Raw genomic sequence first — 20350 nt, 5'->3', positions numbered from 1 at the left:
TTGAACTTTATGTCTGTAGAGTTTAGACGGTGAATACATGAATAGAATGGTTCGATCACAATGACTTGAGTCGGGGACCATACAATATACTGGCTAGTTATTAGAGTCTTAGAGACATAAAGGATTTCACTTGCTTTAATACACAGCGGAAGGAACTGAATGCGGTTCCATGTATGAAGACACGAACCTCCGAGAATATTGAATGGAAATATAAGTAGGGCTAGTTTAATTAGCACCCTCCACTCCATCACAGCTCAACCTGCACATTTAGAAATACATGCAGGGTTGAGTACAAAGGTACTCAGTGAACACATTGCCGAAAAATACAATATTACATTTGAAAATATTGTGAAGCCATTATCACAGTAACACTCAGGGGTTTTATTAAAAAGACTCGAGCTTATTAAGAATCATTTGTTTTTTTATTGCATAGTCTAAGTTCTTTCTGTTCTTTGTCATATCTGAACATCTTGTGCCGTAGAGATGGTGTTTTCCTACGGTCACCTTAACATTCATGTGCCGGGAAAGTGGCCACTTTCCACGGGCACCGGATCGGCCAACCTTATCGATGACACACAATCCACGTGTACACTAGTATGATTAGGGACTCTCCCCTTGCTGGGACCCGAATTTGATTTCTTACTTTATTAGGCATAACACTTTCGGTATAACCAAACAGATAAGCATCATTACATAAAACGACATCCTTTATGGCAAGACAACATCATTTGAAAAAATAAATATTATCTCAAATATACTTCATATTTTTATCCACATTTGTATGTAGGATAGAAAAGTTCACCTCATATGCTTTCGACTCCGTATAACAATATACTCTCTTGGAGTTTAATTCCGTGCGATGGACCTTGTCCAATAAAAGATAATAGTCTATTTAGCGTCGAGAAATAATTAAAAGTAAATGATATGCTCCTAGAATATGCATCTTATTTTCTTCTCTCTTTCATAAACCCATTCACTTTAATTAAATCCAAAGATTTAATTATTGGCATTAATTAATCGAGAGATTAATTAATTTAATAAATTTGAGGATTTACTTAAAAACATACAAAGTCACTTACTTAACTTAATTCAAGAGAAATCTTAGCCAAAAGATATTTTTGTAACTTCTTTATATTAGTTCAAGCATAAAACAAAAACCATAGAGAGTTCAACCCATTTAAATAAAGAAGCCCACCTAAGTTAAAAGGGAGGATCCTCATATCTAAGTCAGCACATCCCATTCCTCTCTATTTTCCTCACTGTGTCTCCTTCTCTCTCTCTCTCCTCGCTGAAACTCTCTAATTCTCTCTCTACTTCGTGGTTTCTCTCTATTTGCTCTTTCTTTTCATTTTCACCAAACAAGAGATAGTCTCGGTTTCCTTCAAGATCAGAGGTCCCAATAATGTCCGATTGTCTCGAAATTTTAACCGAAGGTAGATGACTTATAAAGCATCATTTTTACCGAAGGAAATCGAATTTTAAAGGTTAGATCTTCTAAAATTAATTTCGGAAGTGGCTGCCGTTTCCTACAGCAGCAGTGTCGATTTTCTACACGATCGGGGGTACAAACGTTGTCCGATTGTTCTGAAATTTTAACGGAAGGTAAAAAACTCTTCTAACTTCACTTTGACCAAAGGAAATTACATTTGAACGGTTAGAGTTTCTGTTATAAATTTCCAAAGGTGCTTATCTTCCAAAGAGAAAACATTTTAAGAGTTTTTCCTACTTTCTAATCATTTTATTGATTCTAAGACTTTGCATATGTTGTATGTAAATTAGGCTCAGCATAGAATAAAATGGTTTTCATACATGAATTTGGAAAGAATGAATTGAAAGATTATTTATGAAGCATGTTTTGTTGTGATTCTATGTTCTATGCTAACATGACATGCTTGATAAAATCATGCTTGAAAAGATTTAACTTGTAGTTTGAGAATCATTACCTCAAAACAATGATAAGAGATTTCTATGATATGTACTCCAATTTGAAATTCTCCTTCTTAACGAAAACTTGAAAACTTGGTATTGGAAGGTTGCAAAGTTTTCCTTCTACTTGCTTGAAAATAAAATTTGGAGGTGAAAGAGATTTTGGGTAGGCGTTGATAATGGAAGTTGATACTTTCTTTTATACACTAACTCCCTACACAAGTTATGACTACGCATTTTTCTCGGTTAATATTCCAACATCATCATTCTTTTTTTGAGGGGAGTGTTTGTTGGCGGAGCTCCCGGGATGGTGTAGGATTTGGTAAAAAAAACAAAGTCTTGGTACTATTCATCCCTTCCCCAATTCCTATTCTTTTGCCCATTAGGTAGATATGCATATGTGATGACTTCTGGTCGTTTTCAGTGAATAGTGTCATACTATTCATATGTTGACTATGGTTGAAGATGGTAAGAGTTGTTTTTGTTACTGTATTATTATTGCTCTGTCGTTTCTGACTTGTCCCATCATTTGTAGGAAGTTGGGGTTTCCTGAAGATAGAATACTAGCTTTGCGAAGAAGCCTTAGCTCATTTTTGTAACATCATAAATTAAATACAACTAGTACATTTCTCATTTCAAGAGAAATGACTATATTTTGTAAATGGACATTTAATATCCACCTGATTTATGTACATGGACAATTATTTTATCGCTTCATGTATCTTCTTGCACATCAAAGTCCTTGATCAAAATTAGTATCACATTGGCGCTTAACTATCAATTAAAACTCATCAAGGATTTAAATACAACGAAACATATGAGTTTAAAATACTACTTGCTTTAATACATTCATTTACTCTATAGACGTTTAATGACGTTAATTTGAGCAGGATATTACATTCTACCCCTCTTAAAAGAAATTTTGTCCCGAAATTTGCACGATTTAATTATGAACAACAGTGGACCTTGTACTTTCACAGTGCTCTCACTGTGTTATACGATTTCGTTCTTTAACCATTGCAACTCTCCCAAAGAGCTTCTGGTCAAAGATCATTACTCAGATTTAATCGTTTCCTTTTTACAAATAATCGTGTTCATTTTTCATGGTTTGATAGTAATATCAAACGATCACTCCTTCGATAGCTCTTTTACTTTTGTATTTTAATGTCTTATCGATCATAGTTATTCTTTCGAGGAAAAGAGATACTTATAGGAATCTTAGCCTCCTTTAGTAAAAGGTAACTTAGTGCGATGAGCATAAGGCATGTTTGTTATTAAAACCTTCTGCTAGAGGAAAAAACAATGGAAACTCTCGTTATTTGCGGGACTTCGCATTGAATCTTCATAGGGGTCATGCCTCCAGATTCTTAACACATTTACTTCCTAAGTTAAATCTAGTTCACATGAATTTTTTTTTTGTCTAGGTTGTCGTCACGATTAGTGACATTTTAGTCCAGTCTTTGATGTAACGGTGTAGGCACCCTAACTTGTTTCTTGTACAATTATCGTAAATATTAGTACCGTCGTCCATTTCTTCTTGAAAGCGTTCTTCTTTTTACAGGGTCCATGAGAATATTAGCGCTCCTAATTGTTAGGTCAGGCCTTGCGTTTTTTTTTTTGTATTTTCGATAGGGCTAACTATACTTAAGAAACCTTGAATTTATTCAGGTATTGGTGGTCTCCAAAATGGCACGACTCCCCCTATTGATGGTCCATTGGGATTTTATCAGTTGCTAGCGGGTTCACTTTGTTTGAATCATGATTCGTACTTGTAAAGCTTAGAGTAGAGCCTTTTCGCACTTATTTGTCAACGTTTTCCTTTTTATCATCCGGGTAGGTAGGTACGTCATCTATGAAGACGAAGATAAACTTGTTGTGTACGCATTTCCTAAATTTCACATATACTGTCAGTACATGTGATTACCACTTATTCCTTATGATCATATCAAGATTGAAAGGGCGCTCCAGGATACGTTATTTGGTTGTATTTATAGTTGGTGACAGTCATATTTAAATTTCATCTACGAAATACGTCAGCTCTCTTCAGTGGATCGAACCACTTCGTCTATGCACGTTATCAACGTTCTATTTTGTCCTTTGTAGCAAGTACAGATGATCTTCCGGGCAGTACGTTAGGTTTGAGAAAACCTAAATTTAGAGGTCTACCGAATTATACGTTGTGTGATTTTATTTTCCTTTGTCTGGTATGGTTTTCTAGAGGTCGAAGGTGAACTCTGATTGTTAACATGATGGTCAATTGGGTAAAGTGTTGAGAAATAGGCTTGGACATTCACATGGTATTTCAATTTTTGATATTTCTTTCTTCTTTCGACTTATTGGTTTGGTTAAACGAGGTAAAGAAAACATCACTAGCATGGTGCTTGCATGCGTATTCATGGTAATCTCGTGGGATCTTATTTTCTATCATAAGGCTAGGAAAGCAATTTGTCATTCCTTGGATTGTGACGTGATTTTCAATCATCTCATCCATTCGTAACATGATGTCCATAATTCTAAGTCTTGAGTTAAGACTTTACGCTCTTCCCCTAACGTGACTCTTAAGCTTTTGGCGTGTGTAAGAGGTCTTTACGATTCATCCTACTGATGGAGCTACTCTTATTTTTCGACTCAAAGTATCATATTGTGAGTCATAAGTTATTTGCAAATCTTTCGTGTCTCTTTTCAGGCTGCTTTTGCCTTCGTGCGTACGTCCCTGTTTATGACATGACTCTTTAACGATGTCGTCAACGAGGTAGTTATTGTTGGTTCATCTAGAGTTGAGCTTAGAATGCTTCCAGCTGTTGACACGGATTCACTCTCGCTCATACTTTTGGAGGTTTAGGTATTTTATTAGAAATGATAATTCTTGATAAAAAACAAGTCCCGATTCTATAGTGGTTCCTGTTATATATAGAACACCAGGTAGCATTGGGTTAAGAGCATCTGCAACGGTGGACGGACAACGTCCGTCCGTCCGTGCCAGCGGCACGGAAGATGTAGTCTCCCGCTGCGCTCGCGCCGCTGGCACGGTGCTGCTCGATGCATCGAGCACGTCCGTGCCAGCGAGCAGGTGACGTGGCAGGGTGTGATTGGCCAACGGCATTTCCGTTGAATTTTTTTTATTTTTTTTTAAAATAAAAAATAATACCAAAAAATAAAAATAATATTTTCCCAATCCCAATAAATGCCCTTTTTTTGCTCATTTTTCTGTATTTTTTGTTTTTTTTTATTTTTTCCCCCAAAATCATTTATAAATACACACATTCATCATCCATTTTTCACATTAAATCATCTCTCATTCATCTCTCATTCATATTTTTCATACAACTTATCTACACCTTCATCTCTCACTCAAAACCACAAATGGATTTCACCCATCTCATTGCGGAAGCGGAGCGCGAAGAACAAGAATACTAAGAACAGCATCGTGCCGCTTATGAAGCATATGTCGCAGCGAATACCCCTGCCCCTCCTCCTCAACCAAATAGATCAACTTGCCGCTACATCCATCATGACCGGGAGGGAGCTCACGAAAGGCTCGTTGTAGACTATTTTGCCGACCCGCCGCGGTTTCTGGCAGATTACTTTAGGCGCCGTTTTCGCATGTCAAGGCGCTTGTTTATGCGTATTGTCAACACATTGTCCGTCCGTGTTGAATTCTTCCAAACAGGTCCAGATGCAGCCGGTCGGCAAAGTATCTCGGCGTTGCAGAAGTGTACGTGTGCCATCCGACAACTCGCTACTGGGTAAACGGCCGACCTCTTCGACGAGTATTTGCATGTCGGTGAGTCCACTGGAATCCTCTGTCTGAAAATATTTTGCGAGGCCGTTCGTACAGCTTCAGTGATAAATTCCTTCAGGTACCCACCACTGATGATTGCCAACGGTTGCTTCGTCTTCACGAATCAGTCCATGGCTTTCCCAGAATGCTTGGCAGCATTGACTACATGCATTGGAGGTAAAAGAATTACCCGACTGCTTGGAGGGGGCAACACTTAAGCGGCCACAAAGGCGGCGGCCCAACACTTATCTTTGAAGCATTCGCCGACTACCGCCTATGGATTTGGCATGCATATTTCGGCGTTGCCAGATCCAACAACGACTTGAACGTGCTCTATTCTTCACCCCTCTTCAATGATGTGTTGAATGGTATAGCACCGGCGATCGACTTCACCGTCAACGGAAATACATACCACATGGGTTACTATCTCGCCGATGGTATCTACCCAAGGTGGTCGACTTTCATGAAGACGCTCAGCAACCCGCAAGATCTGAGACGGGTTCTTTTTGCGCAACGTCAAGAGTCCGAGCGGAAAAGACGTCGAAAGAGCCTTTGGGGTCCTTCAAGCCCGATTCAACATTGTGAAGGCCCCGGCTCGGCTGTGGTACTTGAATAATATCGCCGACATCATGTACATGTGTATTATCTTACACAACATTATTATAACCGACGAAGGACTGAGGGCGGCTAGCTTCTACGACGAGGATGAAGCCGGAAGCTCAACCGCGAGGTCTCCCCCACGCCGAGGTGTGCATACGACGGTGGGTGAGAGGATAGAAACAAGGCACACAATGCGCGATACCCGAACCCACATTGAGCTACAAGAAGACCTAATCAAACACATGTGGGTGAAATTCGGCAACGAGTAGTGGGTTTTTTTAATTTTACGAATTTAATTATATAATTTTTAATTTTTAGGAGTTTAATTATGAAAATTTTAATTTTTAGGATTTTAATTATGTAATTTTTAATTTTTAATGTATTTTGTAATATTATTCCGGGAATGTGTAATGTATTTTAATTTTGTGGAAATGTTTTTATTTAAATTGAATAATGGAATGGTGGGACCCTTGTGCTCGTCCTTGCGGAAGAGCACAGTTGTGGGTGTTGTGCTCTTGCCTAAGAGCAGGTAGAAAAAGTGGCACCGGGCCCACAACCGTGCTCGTTGGCAAAAGCACGGTTGTGGGTGCTCTAATAATCCTCTCCTAATTCTTTCATTTAGTTCTTTCATGGTCACAATTCCCTTCGTTATTGACGTCACATTTTCTTCCACTCCCTCTTGCTTCGAGGTTCTGGTATGAGTATTTTAATCAATGTTGGTTTTTCTTCGGGTGTGGGCGCCTCGATGCCTAAACTTGATAGAGGGCTCGGGGTATGATAATCCTACGTAGCTGGTTAACGTCATTCTCGTCTTGCGCATTTTTTATGTATCCACTTGAGTGGGCATATCTTGGTGTGCAGGTCATAGTTGGTTACTGAAATTCTTCTGCGTTTCGGATCGTAACAATCTTTATTTATTTGTTATTATTATCGTGATATGTTTTAGTAATGTACTTGTCGTACAATCCTCTATTGGCTTGCTCCCAAGTCATGTCTATTGGTTGCACGATGTCATTATCCTTCTACGTACTTCCCATCATAACTCTGATCTAGTTGGTTGGAAAGGTACCGTACGCAGCCTAAACATTTCTGGTTTGTGTAACATAGAAAGTAGAATATACACTTTAACTCGTGTAATCTACGTATCGGTCTTAGCTGGGTTTCTTATTTCATCGAACGTTGATAGTTTTTTTTGTAGAGTAAGTTCATTTTTATTCGACTATTGGAAACGGTTCAAGTAGTAGTGGTAAAGACCAGATGTTGTAATCTCATGTCTCTCTTACTTCAATTATTATTCTTTTTCATGTCTTTACTCAAGGATTTTGGGTCGTTCGACTCTTTTGGATGGTGTTTTGTTTTGTTCAAAACCTAATTGATAGTGTACTTGAACGTTAACATGAAATCGTGGACGATACTTATGGTCTTTTAGATAGCAAGATACGATATCCTTATATAGCTTGCCGAAAAGAAAGACAATAATGAAAAGAGTATAGCCGAATAGATATAAAGGAAACTAGCACAAATGGGATGGGGTCTTATCATATCAACTGGTTACAAGGGGACAGATATCGTGGTCACAACTAGGAAACACTCTGAGATGTCAATGTTCTGGTGCAGGTTGGGTGGGGTTGATGTCTGGATTGCCGTTAGGATCTTCTTCGGAATTCTCATTCTCGGAGTTTTTATCGGCATTGGTCATAGTCGTACTACTTCTTGTACGTGCCATTTGGGCTTCAGTTGACTTACGCTGGTGAGGCTCCATGTTTTCATTAGAAGCAATCTCATCGAGATGCTTCGTTTCCTGCTTGGAGTTCGAGGGTGCATTGAGTTCTGGTTCAAGGAGATCCGTCCAAGGGGACTGTGGTCTAGACTTTCTACCAGCAAGATTTAGGGAGGCATCCTTCTTGTCCAGCTTCATCATGTTGCCCACCGATGTCTCTTCCGAAGGCGGGCTGGGCCTTGCTCGAACTAGGGAGGGGCATGGGTTATTGAGGATACGTAAAGGCAACATTCCAGTGTAAGTGGCTCGTGGGATGGAATTCTTCTTAGGCTTCGACTTGACAGCGGCCTTGCCCCGTCCGTGTGCCTCGCATATAGCCTTCAGTCGTTGATTGTTTGTCGTTATGTCTATGGACTCATCACTATCGGATGAAGTTGATGACGATGATGATGATGAATCGATGATTAACTCTATGTTCCTTGGTCCTGCTTCATTCGTTTTCTTTATTGGTCGTATTTAGATGGTTGTTGAAGGTTGCTTCTGAGTTTGAGGAGTAGGCTGCTTTGCTGCTTGTTTTTCTATTGCTGGGACTGGATTTTCAGGTCGAGCGCGGGGTCCTTGGGGAACCCGACCGTATACAATGTACGTATAATGGACTTCCTCGAGGAATCCAAGCAGGTCTCCTATTAGATCAAACTGGGGGTCCATGTAGCCAATGTATCGGTGGGCGATTCCTGCATCCCATAATTGTCAATCCACTGGTAGTAGAAGGATAAATCGATAAATCCCATCAAAGCCTGTTACTCCGTACTGATGGGCATCGGCCCACAGTCGGTGATAGTGTGAAAGGAATTCCCCTAAATCATCATTGGGACTAGGAGCATAGTTCTGGTATCTTGCGATCACGCGGGCAACTCGTGCAATGTTAAGTTTTCGTTCACCGCTTTCCTTACTAGTCATCTGTAGAAAACACTCGTTCACCATATATTGTATATAGAAGAAATCTAAGAGGGCTTAGATTCTTAATCATTTATTATTTTCAAGCATCGGAAAATGCTTGGGTGATACTCTAATGTATCATATGTGGTATTTGCATTTAGATAATAGTCGATTTGAAGTATTCATATGGCAAGAATACTTGAAGCGTGTCTAGCAACGCCGTTCACTTACTTTATTCATCATTTGTTTCGCGCTCAGGAAAGCGGAAATGAAATCTTTCTATTGCAGATAAAATCTCTAAATAGTGTGACGAACCGATTCATAAATTCCTCAAGTTGATTCGTCAATCTCCTTGATAGAATTTCCATTCCTGATAAAATCTCAGGAAGAACTGGAGGGGTCACGTCTGTCCCACTTAAAATCCAGACTCCTAGGCAGAATTTATCAGCACGGTGTAGTTATCACTGTTAAGGCCCATGCAGTAAAAACACACTACTTCATTCAAGGATTCACTTTAAAGAGTACGGGTTACTTCATTCATCTATCAAGCACACAATTAGAGCAAGAAGTCTCTACTACTCACATGTTCGAATATCAACGACTTTACCTTGGAAGAGGAAATTACCTCTTTCTTGGTTGAGCGTGATGAGTTAGAGTGCTGAGACCTTATTAGGATACCGGGTTAGTCTAGTAAAACGAGTCTAGACTATGGCTGAAAGAAGACTCTCGGGTTCAAGCTAGAAAAGAACTGCCTCTGATACCACTCTGTCACGACCCAACTTTGCTAATTATAGCAAGGTTCGATATGCCGTGACTGGGGAGGTTATTAACAATGTGGGTTGAGTACGAAAAGAAGGATTTAATTGTTGAACTTTCTGTCTGTAGAGTATAGACGGTGAATACATGAATAGAATGGTTCGATCACAATGACTTGAGTCGGGGACCATACAATATACTGGCTAGTTATTAGATTCTTTAGAGACATAAAGGATTTCACTTGCTTCAATGCACAGCGGAAGGAACTGAACGCAGTTCCATGTATGAAGACACGAACCTCCGAGAGTATTGAATGGAAATATAAGTAGGTCTGGTTTAATTAACACCCTCCACTCCATCACAGCTCAACCTGCACATTTAGAAATACATGCAGGGCTGAGTACAAAGGTACTCAGTGAACACATTGCCGAAAAATATAATAATACATTTAAAAATATTGTCAAGCCATTATCACAGTAATACTCAGGGGTTTTATTAAAAAGACATGAGCTTATTAAGAATCATTTGTTTTTTTACTGCACAGTCTAAGTTCTTTATGTTCTTTGCCATATCTGAACATCTTGTCCGTAGAGATGGTGTTCTCCTACGGTCACCTTAACATTCATGTGCCGGGAAAGTGACCACTTTCCACAGGCACCGGATCGGTCAACCTTACCGATGACACACAGTCCATGTGTATACTAGTCTGAGTAGGGACTCTCCCCTTGCTGGGACCCGAATTCGATTTCTTACTTTATTTGGCATAGCACTTTCGGTATAACCAAACATGTAGGCATCATTACATAAAACAACATCCTTTATGGCAAGACAACATCATTTGGATAAATAAATATTATCTCAAATATACTTCATATTTTTATCCACATTTATATGTAGGATAGAAAAGTTCACCTCGTACGCTTTCGACTTCGTATAACAATATACTCTCTTGGAGTTTAATTCCGTGCGATGGACCTTGTCCAATAAAAGATAATAGTCTATTTAGCGTCGAGAAATAAATAAAAGTGGATGATATACTCCTAGGATATGCATCCTATTTTCTTCTCTCTTTTATAAACCCCTTCACTTTAATTAAATCCGAAGATTTAATTATTGGCATTAATTAATCTAGAGATTAATTAATTTAATAAATTCGAGGATTTACTTAAAAAACATACAAAGTCACTTACTTAACTTAATTCAAGATAAATCTTAGCCAAAAGATTCATTTGCAAGAAGAAATGAGATTACTTTTCTCTGCTTCTTTATATTAGTTCAAGCAAAAAAACAAAAACCATAGAGAGTCCAACTCATTAAAATAAAGAAGCCCACCTAAGTTAAAAGGGAGGGTCCTCATATCTAAGTCAGCACATCCCATTCCTCTCTATTTCCCTCACCCTGTCTCATTCTTTCTCTCCTCGCTGAAACTCTCACTAATTCCCTCTCTACTTCATGGTTTCTCTCTCTTTGCTCTTTCTTTTCATTTTCTCCAAAAGAGAGATAGTCTTGGTTTCCTTCACGATCGGAGGTCCAAATAATATCCAACGTCCCGAAATTTTAACCGAAGGTAGATGACTCATAAAGCATCATTTTTACCGAAGGAAATCGAATTTTAAAGGTTAGATCTTCTAAAATTTATTTCGGAAGTGGCTACCGTTTCCTACAGTTGCAGTGTCGATTTTCTACACGATCGGGGGTTCAAACGTTGTCCTCGTTCTGAAATTTTAACGGAAGGTAAACAACTCTTTTAACTTCACTTTGACTGAAGGAAATTACATTTGAATGCTTAGACTTTCCGTTATAAATTTCGAAAGATGCTTATCTTCCAAAGAGAAAACATTTTAAGAGTTTTTCCTACTTTCTAATCATTTTATTGATTCTAAGACTTTGCATATGTTGTATGTAAATTAGGCTCAGCATAAATAAAATGGTTTTCATACATGAATTTGAAAAGAAAGAGTTGAAAGATTGTTTCTGAAGCATGCTTAGTTGTGATTCTATGTTCTATGCTAACATGATATGCTTGATAAAAAACACATGCTTGAAAAGATTTAACTTGTGGTTTGAGAATCATTACCTCAAAACAATGATAAGAGATTTCTGTGATGAGTACTCCAATTTGAAATTCTCCTTCTTAACGAAAACTTGAAAACTTGGTATTGGAACTTGGAAGGTTGGAAAGTTTTCCGTCTACTTGCTTGAAAATAAAATTTGGAGGTGAAAGAGATTTTGGGTAGGCGTTGATAATGGGAGTTGATACTCTCTTTTATAAACTAACTCCCTACACAAATTATGGCTACGCATTTTTCTCGGTTAATATCCCAACATCATCATTCTTTTTTTGATCTTATCACATTTTTGCAGAGGTAGAATTAAGGGGAGTGTTTGTTGGCGGAGCTCCCGGGATGGTGTAGGATTTGGTAAAAAAAACAAAGTCTCGATAAGGTATAGGTTTGACATTTTATCTTACTGCAATTTGAGGTACGGTATGCGGTATGACATTCTCGATGCGGTATACCGTACCGCACCACCCCTAATTTTATGCTGAGATAAATTTATAATGATTCAGGAATTTATTATATTATATATTTACCGTTAAATGACCATTTAGCAAAATATTAAGCTTCCAAACTGAATATGAACAAATTTAGGAAAAGATTAATTAGATCTTTCTCATTGGAATGGTGTAGGCATTAATTCGTTATTCGATAATCTCTTTTTTATCGTTATATTTTATAAAAAATTAACTATTTTATTTTCAAATAATTATTATGTTTATAAAATATAAAAATGACTATATATATATATATATAGGGATGTGCTCAAATCCTTTTCACCTATTAAATCCAATCTCCTTTTTAATCTCCACCCTTCATTTTAGCCGATCCAATGGACAACATAAGTTATTCTAATAATCTGATTGCATGCCCTTTTTACGTGTGAAGGGTAAAAAAGAAATTGTGTTTTGTAGTTAGTTATGGAATGTGGCGTGAATTACTCCCTCAACGCTTATTGATTTTCCTCAGCAAATCTTGTTCAGATTTAGTTTAATGCGTTCTCCACAATCCCTTCTTTAGCCGAGTTCACACTGATAATCGACGAATATTTCGAGTGTAGAATCTAAATCTCACGATTACGGTTCCTCCCCGGTATTTCGAGTGTCAATGGAAGAAGGTAATATTGCAATTTTTGGAGAAGTGTACTGAAATAATTCTGTCAATTGTTAGTATCTGGAAAAGATATGTCGATTATCAGTGTGAGTTGGTTGATTATCAGTGGTTTAATATGCGAAATGGTGCCATCCGTTTACTGTTTGGTGTAATATTGCAGATCCTTACAATTGTAATTGTTAATTCAGCCGCACGACCCAATAGGTGAATTAATCATCGAATTCACGTTTCATGTTTGTGTGTTTGGGTATTGGTTTATTGAATCATTTTAGGCGTTTAGATGTTTTGTTGTTGCTACGGTTTATTCAAGCTTGTAGGTGTTGTTATTTCATGTGACATTGGCTTTCAATCATTCCCGTAGGGTTCCAGATTTCTGGGCCCAGGTTTGTGGTATAATATGCGATTCAAAACATTTACGTAGGTTTAACATTGAATGAGTAGTTATAAAAAATTATACTTGTAATGTATAATTTTGATTATGTAATGCACTGGTTGATGTTTTATAATGTGTAGTATATATCATATAATGCATCTATAGCGTAACATGTATAATGTTTCGTGTTTGTAACATGTCTGAGTTGCGTCAGAATTAACTAAACTCAGGAATTACAATTTTATTGACAGACATTCTGCCCATTAGCAATCTGCAATTTCATCTGGGCCCCAGTGCCGACACATGTACTTAACGTACCAAATAATGCTGTAATTTCGAACACATGATGAACTAAAATAGCATAATAATGCATATGATATGTACTTATATTCAGCACCGAGGACAGAAGGCCCAGTATGAAAAATGCATTATGCATTTAAAAGTCCCTCTAATGTAGATTTCAAGCCACATAATGCCCACAATATAATGATGTAATTTTTAACACATGATGAACTAAAATAACCTAATAATGCATATGATGCGTACTTATATTCAGCACCGAGGACATAGAAAAACATAATGCATTAAAAAGTACCTTTAATGTAAATATCAAACCAAATAATGCACACAATGTAATAAAGCATGTAAATGGCTATATAATGCATGAAAATGGCCACATAATGCATAGAATTGCAGTTAAATTCATAATGCATAATGAATGGCTAATACGTATAATTCAATAAGCTCACCTTAGTAATGTAATTTTTATCTAGCATAATGAATGGACTTTAATATTTAATGCAGAATGCATAATGCATTTAATTGTCCATGTAATGCATGAAAATGGCTATGTAATGCAGGCCATGGCCATTTAATGATTAACGCAATGTGGGCATCTAAATAATGTATTTATCCTGAAGCATAATGTATTGTTCAAGATATAAAAACACAAAACAATGGCACATCCCTTTGTGTCCAAAAATCCATACTAATAGACATTCGAAGAACTGTACTTTACAAAATGCTTGTTAAGGATAAAATTCTAAAGTTTGGTTAAACACAAAACAATGGCACATCCCTTTGTCTCTATCAACGCATTTTCCAACAAGAACATGAAGAGCTTCTTGAAGAAGTCGCCTCCATTAACCTCCTGCATCATCAGATGGGAAATGTCTTTCGGGGTCATTTTAAAACGCCCCTTCCCACACCGGGCAGCAACCAAGTCGTTGAAGGTGAAGTTGCTTTGATGTTCCATAGGCCGTGAGATAGGTGTTCGGCCACGAGGAAATCCTAACGTCAAATGGACGTCTTCCTCATCCAGATCTAAGGTTCCACCTCCTGACAATCCAATCTGGCATCGCGCTAGATTGAAGGCGCTTAACACCCAATAGGCCAGTTGGCCAGGAATCTCCCTGGCATCGAAGCACAGGATAGATTGAAATCCTAGTTCGGCAACAGATTCCTTTTGCGGCGGAGTAAAATTCTTCAGGCGGGACAAGAACTCTGTAGGTGTTCGACGACAGTACAAGTAGTCCTCCCTCCGGCCTTTGTTCTTCTTGTCTTCGCATTTATTTTGGGCAGAGCTGGTTGAAGCTTCCGTAATTCGTTCGCGGAATTTCCTGGCTATTCCAACCGGCAGAAGATCATCCACTGCATCTTCTATGTTGCGCCTCACCAGCTTTGTCCCTGTCGAGCATCACCAACTTGCATCATTAACCGTGCAATACATTGAATAACAATTTAAAAACAGAATCCAACATAATGCAATCAAATTATCACATAATGCATTCACATCAGCAAATAATGCAATCACCTATTGGAATAATTTAGTCACAACACAAGCATGCTGTAGCATACAAGATATGAATACATGTAACCACTTAACCATCCAATTAATGCAATGACATTATCAAATAATGAAGATATTATAACAAGTAATGAAAAAACACATTTACAACGGATACAACATAATGCAATTACATTTTCAAATAATGGATTCCCATCAGCAAATAATGCAATCACATAATGTAATAATTCACTCACAACACAAGCATCCTGTAGCATACAAGATATATATACATGTACCTATTAACCATCCAAATAATGCATTCACATAAACAAATAATGAAGCTATTATAACAAGTAATGCAAAAACAGATTTACGACAGGAACCAACAAAATGCAATCACATTTTCACATAATTCAATCACATCATCAAATAATGCAATCACATAGTGTAATAATTCACTTACAACACAAGAATGCTGCAGCATACAAGATATATATATACATGTACCAATTAACCATCCAAATAATGCATTGACATAATAAAATAATGAAGCTATTATAACAAGTAATGCAAAAACAGATTTAAAACAGGCACCAACATAAAGCAATCACATTTTCAAATAATTCAAACACATCAGCAAATAATGCACTCATATAGGTGAATAATGCAGTTATAACAAAAGCATGCTGCGACATACATGATATGTATATACATGTAACCACCTAACCAACCACAATAATGCACTCACATATTCAAATAATGTAGGCATATTTTACAAATAATGAAAAGATCCTATCTTGCAATGAACAAACACACTTTCAATTTAATTAATCACAATCTAAGACCACAGCAACAACATTAACAATGTACTCATATAGGAAACAAAATGCACCCACATACTAAAACAATGCATAGACCATGTGAATAAATGAATATACAAACATGCTTTCGTTATCTGCCAATTGAAATCACATATGCCCAAACTGCATTCACATGCTAAAATAATGTAATTATTTTGTCAAATAATGCAGATTTAATATCGAGTAATGCTGGAACAAGCCAACATTGACTGATTTTACAATCCAAACATCCAAGGCAATTACAGTTGAACGCGAAACACAAAAGCTCACCATCTTGCTGGGTTTGCTGCGAATTGCTTGGCCGTCCTCTTTTCGGCATTATAAGATCTGCGTCTGAATACAACCAAACAACAGGGATTTAGATTGTAATATCAAATCCGGTCGAATGGTGGTAATCGGGTTAATTGTGGTGTGGGTGTTGTGTTCCTATAGATTATTGGAGAAAGGGTTATTGAAACTCGAAAATGCCGAAGCAGTTGAATACCAATCGGAAAAACCCTACCTCTACTTAGAACGCGGCGGAGTAATGTTCGGAACCGACCACGAGAATACAAATCCACTGAAAAACCGGTGTAATCGTCGCCAAAAAAGTCCACGGCGGCTAGGGTTTTGCAAGTCCGATGGATTTTGAGATGGATAGTGGAGAGATTAGTGGAGTAAATGCGGTTTGTGAAGAATGAGGCGGCAGATTGTAATCAGCGGGTGTATCCCGCTAAATTCGCGACCCCTCGTGTTCTCCAAAATTTCATACTATACAATTACTAATTCACCCCCGTAATGAACGAAATAGTCTAAATAATGAACTTCGGGGTGCTTAATTACTACTCAAATCCTGGTCGTTCATCTCCTTAATCCAATGACCCTAATCGAATTGGAACTTAAATCTAATGATACAAAAGGACATTAGCATGACCCTATATATATATATAATATATATATATATATATATATATATATATATATATATATATATATATATATATATATATATATATATATATATATACTTTTCTGAGTATACTCTATATATCTACTCAAACATTTGAACAAATTTCTGGGTATACTCTATATATCTACTCAAACATTTGAAACAAAACTAAACAGAGAGTATGTAATATTTAGTTATGCATGTCAAATTATTTTATTTTAAATAAATTTTCAGATTGTAAATTATAAAAACTTATACATACATGTATAGTATCACCAAATTAATTGATGATCATTGAGTCAATTTCGTTGTATACACTACATCTTCACGTAAAAATCATGAAACAAAATTACATGAAATAAAAATAGAGAAAAATAAATTAAATTGATAATAGTCATTCTTGTCCAATTATTTTATTTTTAAGTAAATCTTAAGATTATAAATTATAAAAATTACTATATGTATGTATATTTAATTTCTCAGTAGGTATCACTCAACTAATTGATGATCGTTAATTCGATTTCATCGTATACTCTACATCTTCTTCACACAGAAACCATGAAACGTATACAAAATTCGTAAAAAGGAATTAGCTATGACATATATAATTATTTGAGTCCAATTTATTTAATTATTAAATAATTTTTATGAGAGTGAATTATAAAAATGACTACATGTACATAAACTTAATTTTTCTTAGTGATATCACCCAAATAATTAATGATCATTAAGTTGATTTTCTTATATTCTATATCTCTATGCAAAAAAGACGAAACAAAATTAGATACTATGATAATAATAGTAATAAATATATTAAAATGATTATAGTACGCCTACAACTATTTTATTTTAAATAATTCTCAAATTGTAAATTAGAAAAATGACTAGTACTACTTATTCTTTTAGTGTTATTACCTAACCGATTGATGTAAATTAAGTTGATTTCCTTGTATTTCTATATCTTCATGCAAAAATCTTTAAACGAGATTAATATTAGTGTAGAATAATTTATAGATGATTGTTAAAACGATTTTCTTCTATACGCTATATTTTCTCGCGTAAATAATGAAATAAAATTTGATATGATATAGTATAACTAAATAAATAAATTAAAATGATAATAGTTAGGAATTTTAGATATTTATGATATTACTTCCATTTTTAAATGATAATATTAGTTAGATAGAAATTATAGAAGTCAAAATTAATGGAACTTTTTATTGCCATATTAAAAAATTTAGTTTATGAAATTTGCTATATTAATGGAACGTTTTAATTCCATGATTGTATATATTTCATACTACCGTATATATTTCTTGTAATTTAGTAGTGATTTGACTTACAATATAATAAAAGGGTAATTCAGTTAAAAAATAGTAGCAGTAGTTAATGAAAAAACCAATTTGACTAAAAATCATTTTAAAATTTGAGGTTATTTTGTATACACAAATTTTGTTAATTTATCTTTTCTATTTTAATAAAGAACTTTGTATTTACTAATTTAATTTACTCATATTTATTATAAAAATAACAATCAAGAATCATATGTCACTAACTTTTTCTACCAGCTCTTATGGGTCTTAATTATCCGACCTTTCGAAATTTGGGATAAAATTCTATGACTGAAAGAATATGGGATCAAGGCGTGCGGATTTTACGGAATAAGGATTTATTGAATTTTTCTCTTATTTTCCTTATTATTTATCTCCCAAAATATATGAATGGACAATCTTTCTCCTTCTTCCCTTTCTTCCCTTTCTTCATCTCCTTCTCGTTAATTCAATCACCTTAACTGTTTCCTTCAATTTTTTTTGCATAATAGAGTGACTCCACACTTCGCGTTTTCTACCAATATTATTCTCCCTCTATTCCATAGTGGTGAAGACATTTCTTTTCGGCACGGAGATTAAGAAATATTGTGTTAGCTGAGTTAAGTAAAGAAAAATAAAGTAGAAAAAGAAAAAGGTAGAGAGATAAAGAGATAATAAAGTAAGAGAAGGTAAAGTAAGTGAGAAGAAATATGTTAACTTTTACTAAAAAAAGAAATGACTCCATTACTATGCAACGTACCAAAATGACAAAATGACTCTACCACTATGGAACGGAGGGAGTAATTTTTCTTTTCTCATGGATGCTTCCACAACCCAGATGCTAGGCTCCTCACTTTTTCTATTCATTTTTATAGATTTGGTTTCAGTCTTCCTTCTTTTAATCTATCGAGCATTTGCTATGGTGGGTTTTTCTTTTCTTTTTTATTATTATTTTTTTCAAAATCTCCCCATTTTTTTATGGTGATTATCTGTTTTTAATTTTTTATAAAAACAATGCTTGTTAGTGAGTTGTCTAAGTGGGATATGGTTCGGTTTATTTATTAAGGCTGTTTATAATAAATACTCCCTCCATTTCATCACAAGTGATGGATTTCTTTGGACATGAGATTTAAGAAAATGACATATATTGAGTTAAAGTAGAGAAAATAAAGTATGAGAGAGGAAAAAGTAAAGAGATGAAGAGAAAATAAAGTAAGGAGTAGGGAATAAAGCAAGAGAGAAGAATTAAAGTAAGAGAGAGTTAAAGATTTGTCTTTTGTTGAAAAAGTAAATTGATCACTTGTGGTGGGATAACTCAAAATGGAAAGTTGATGACTTGTAGTGGGACAGAGAGAGTAGTATTTAAGATGATGGAGATTTATGAATTATTTGTGATATTAGGTAATTTACAGAATTCGAGTTTACAGGAAGGAGATAAGTTAACGGGGATGGAGATGAAGAAATGGAAAGAAAGAGGGAGAGGAGAAGATGGTCCATTCATATATTTTATGAGATAAATAATAAGGATAAGAGGAGACAAATCCAATAAACTCTTATTTCGAAAAATCCGCACGCCTCAATCCCATATTCTGAAAGGTCAACGAATTTAAAATTTCCTAACTTGTGTCAAATCCAAGTGGGGTTTATTAATGAAAGAAAGGAATATTTCTTTTTCTATATGAGGTTTATTATTTTTTAGTATGTTAAATAGATATAATAAAATATAAGAAAGAATGAAACACAAGTGGGGTGTTTTCATTTTTATAAGAATGAACTTCAAATTTGGTCTTTGAAAAATGAATTTGCACATTTTAGGTCTCTGAATTTAAAAAAATATCACCACATGTCTCTGAAAAATCATTAATCACGTTTCAGATTCTTCTCCACTTATTTTTCTCATTTTACCCTTGAATTCCATATAATGCTCAATTTCTATGAAATTGTAGTGTAAAAACAGGATAATAATTTAAAAATCATGTTCAGTACTATAATATTACTTTAATAGACTAAAAGTTGATGTATTTACTGGTTATTAACCAAAAAAACCTACGTAGAATGCTATTATTATATTTATTTATATGTTTAATTAATCATAAAATAATAATAAACTTATATTAGTTATGTATATACATTAAATATATTAGCATAACTATCAGTTATAACAACAATAATAATAATAATAATAATAATATTATTAT

At 35.5% G+C, this 20350-nt stretch overlaps 3 long non-coding RNA genes across 3 annotated transcripts; 1 reads left to right on the top strand and 2 right to left on the bottom strand.

The window, feature by feature from the left end:
* Nucleotides 1–2471, bottom strand: LOC121805373. Its single transcript, XR_006051463.1, has 3 exons — nucleotides 1944–2471; nucleotides 803–865; nucleotides 1–259 (listed from the first exon to the last, which is right to left on the bottom strand). It is a non-coding gene; the product is annotated as an uncharacterized LOC121805373 (long non-coding RNA).
* Nucleotides 1233–2588, top strand: LOC121805374. Its single transcript, XR_006051464.1, has 2 exons — nucleotides 1233–1602; nucleotides 2462–2588. It is a non-coding gene; the product is annotated as an uncharacterized LOC121805374 (long non-coding RNA).
* Nucleotides 2589–14807: 12219 nt separating this feature from the next.
* LOC121803555 lies at nucleotides 14808–16771 on the bottom strand. Its single transcript, XR_006051068.1, has 3 exons — nucleotides 16417–16771; nucleotides 16185–16247; nucleotides 14808–14951 (listed from the first exon to the last, which is right to left on the bottom strand). It is a non-coding gene; the product is annotated as an uncharacterized LOC121803555 (long non-coding RNA).
* Between the last annotated feature and the right edge of the window lie 3579 nt (nucleotides 16772–20350).

Source organism: Salvia splendens, chromosome 5 (genome assembly GCF_004379255.2).
Source record: "Salvia splendens isolate huo1 chromosome 5, SspV2, whole genome shotgun sequence".
Classification (NCBI taxonomy): Eukaryota; Viridiplantae; Streptophyta; class Magnoliopsida; order Lamiales; family Lamiaceae; genus Salvia; species Salvia splendens.
This window is presented reverse-complemented; position numbering and strand designations above follow the sequence as displayed.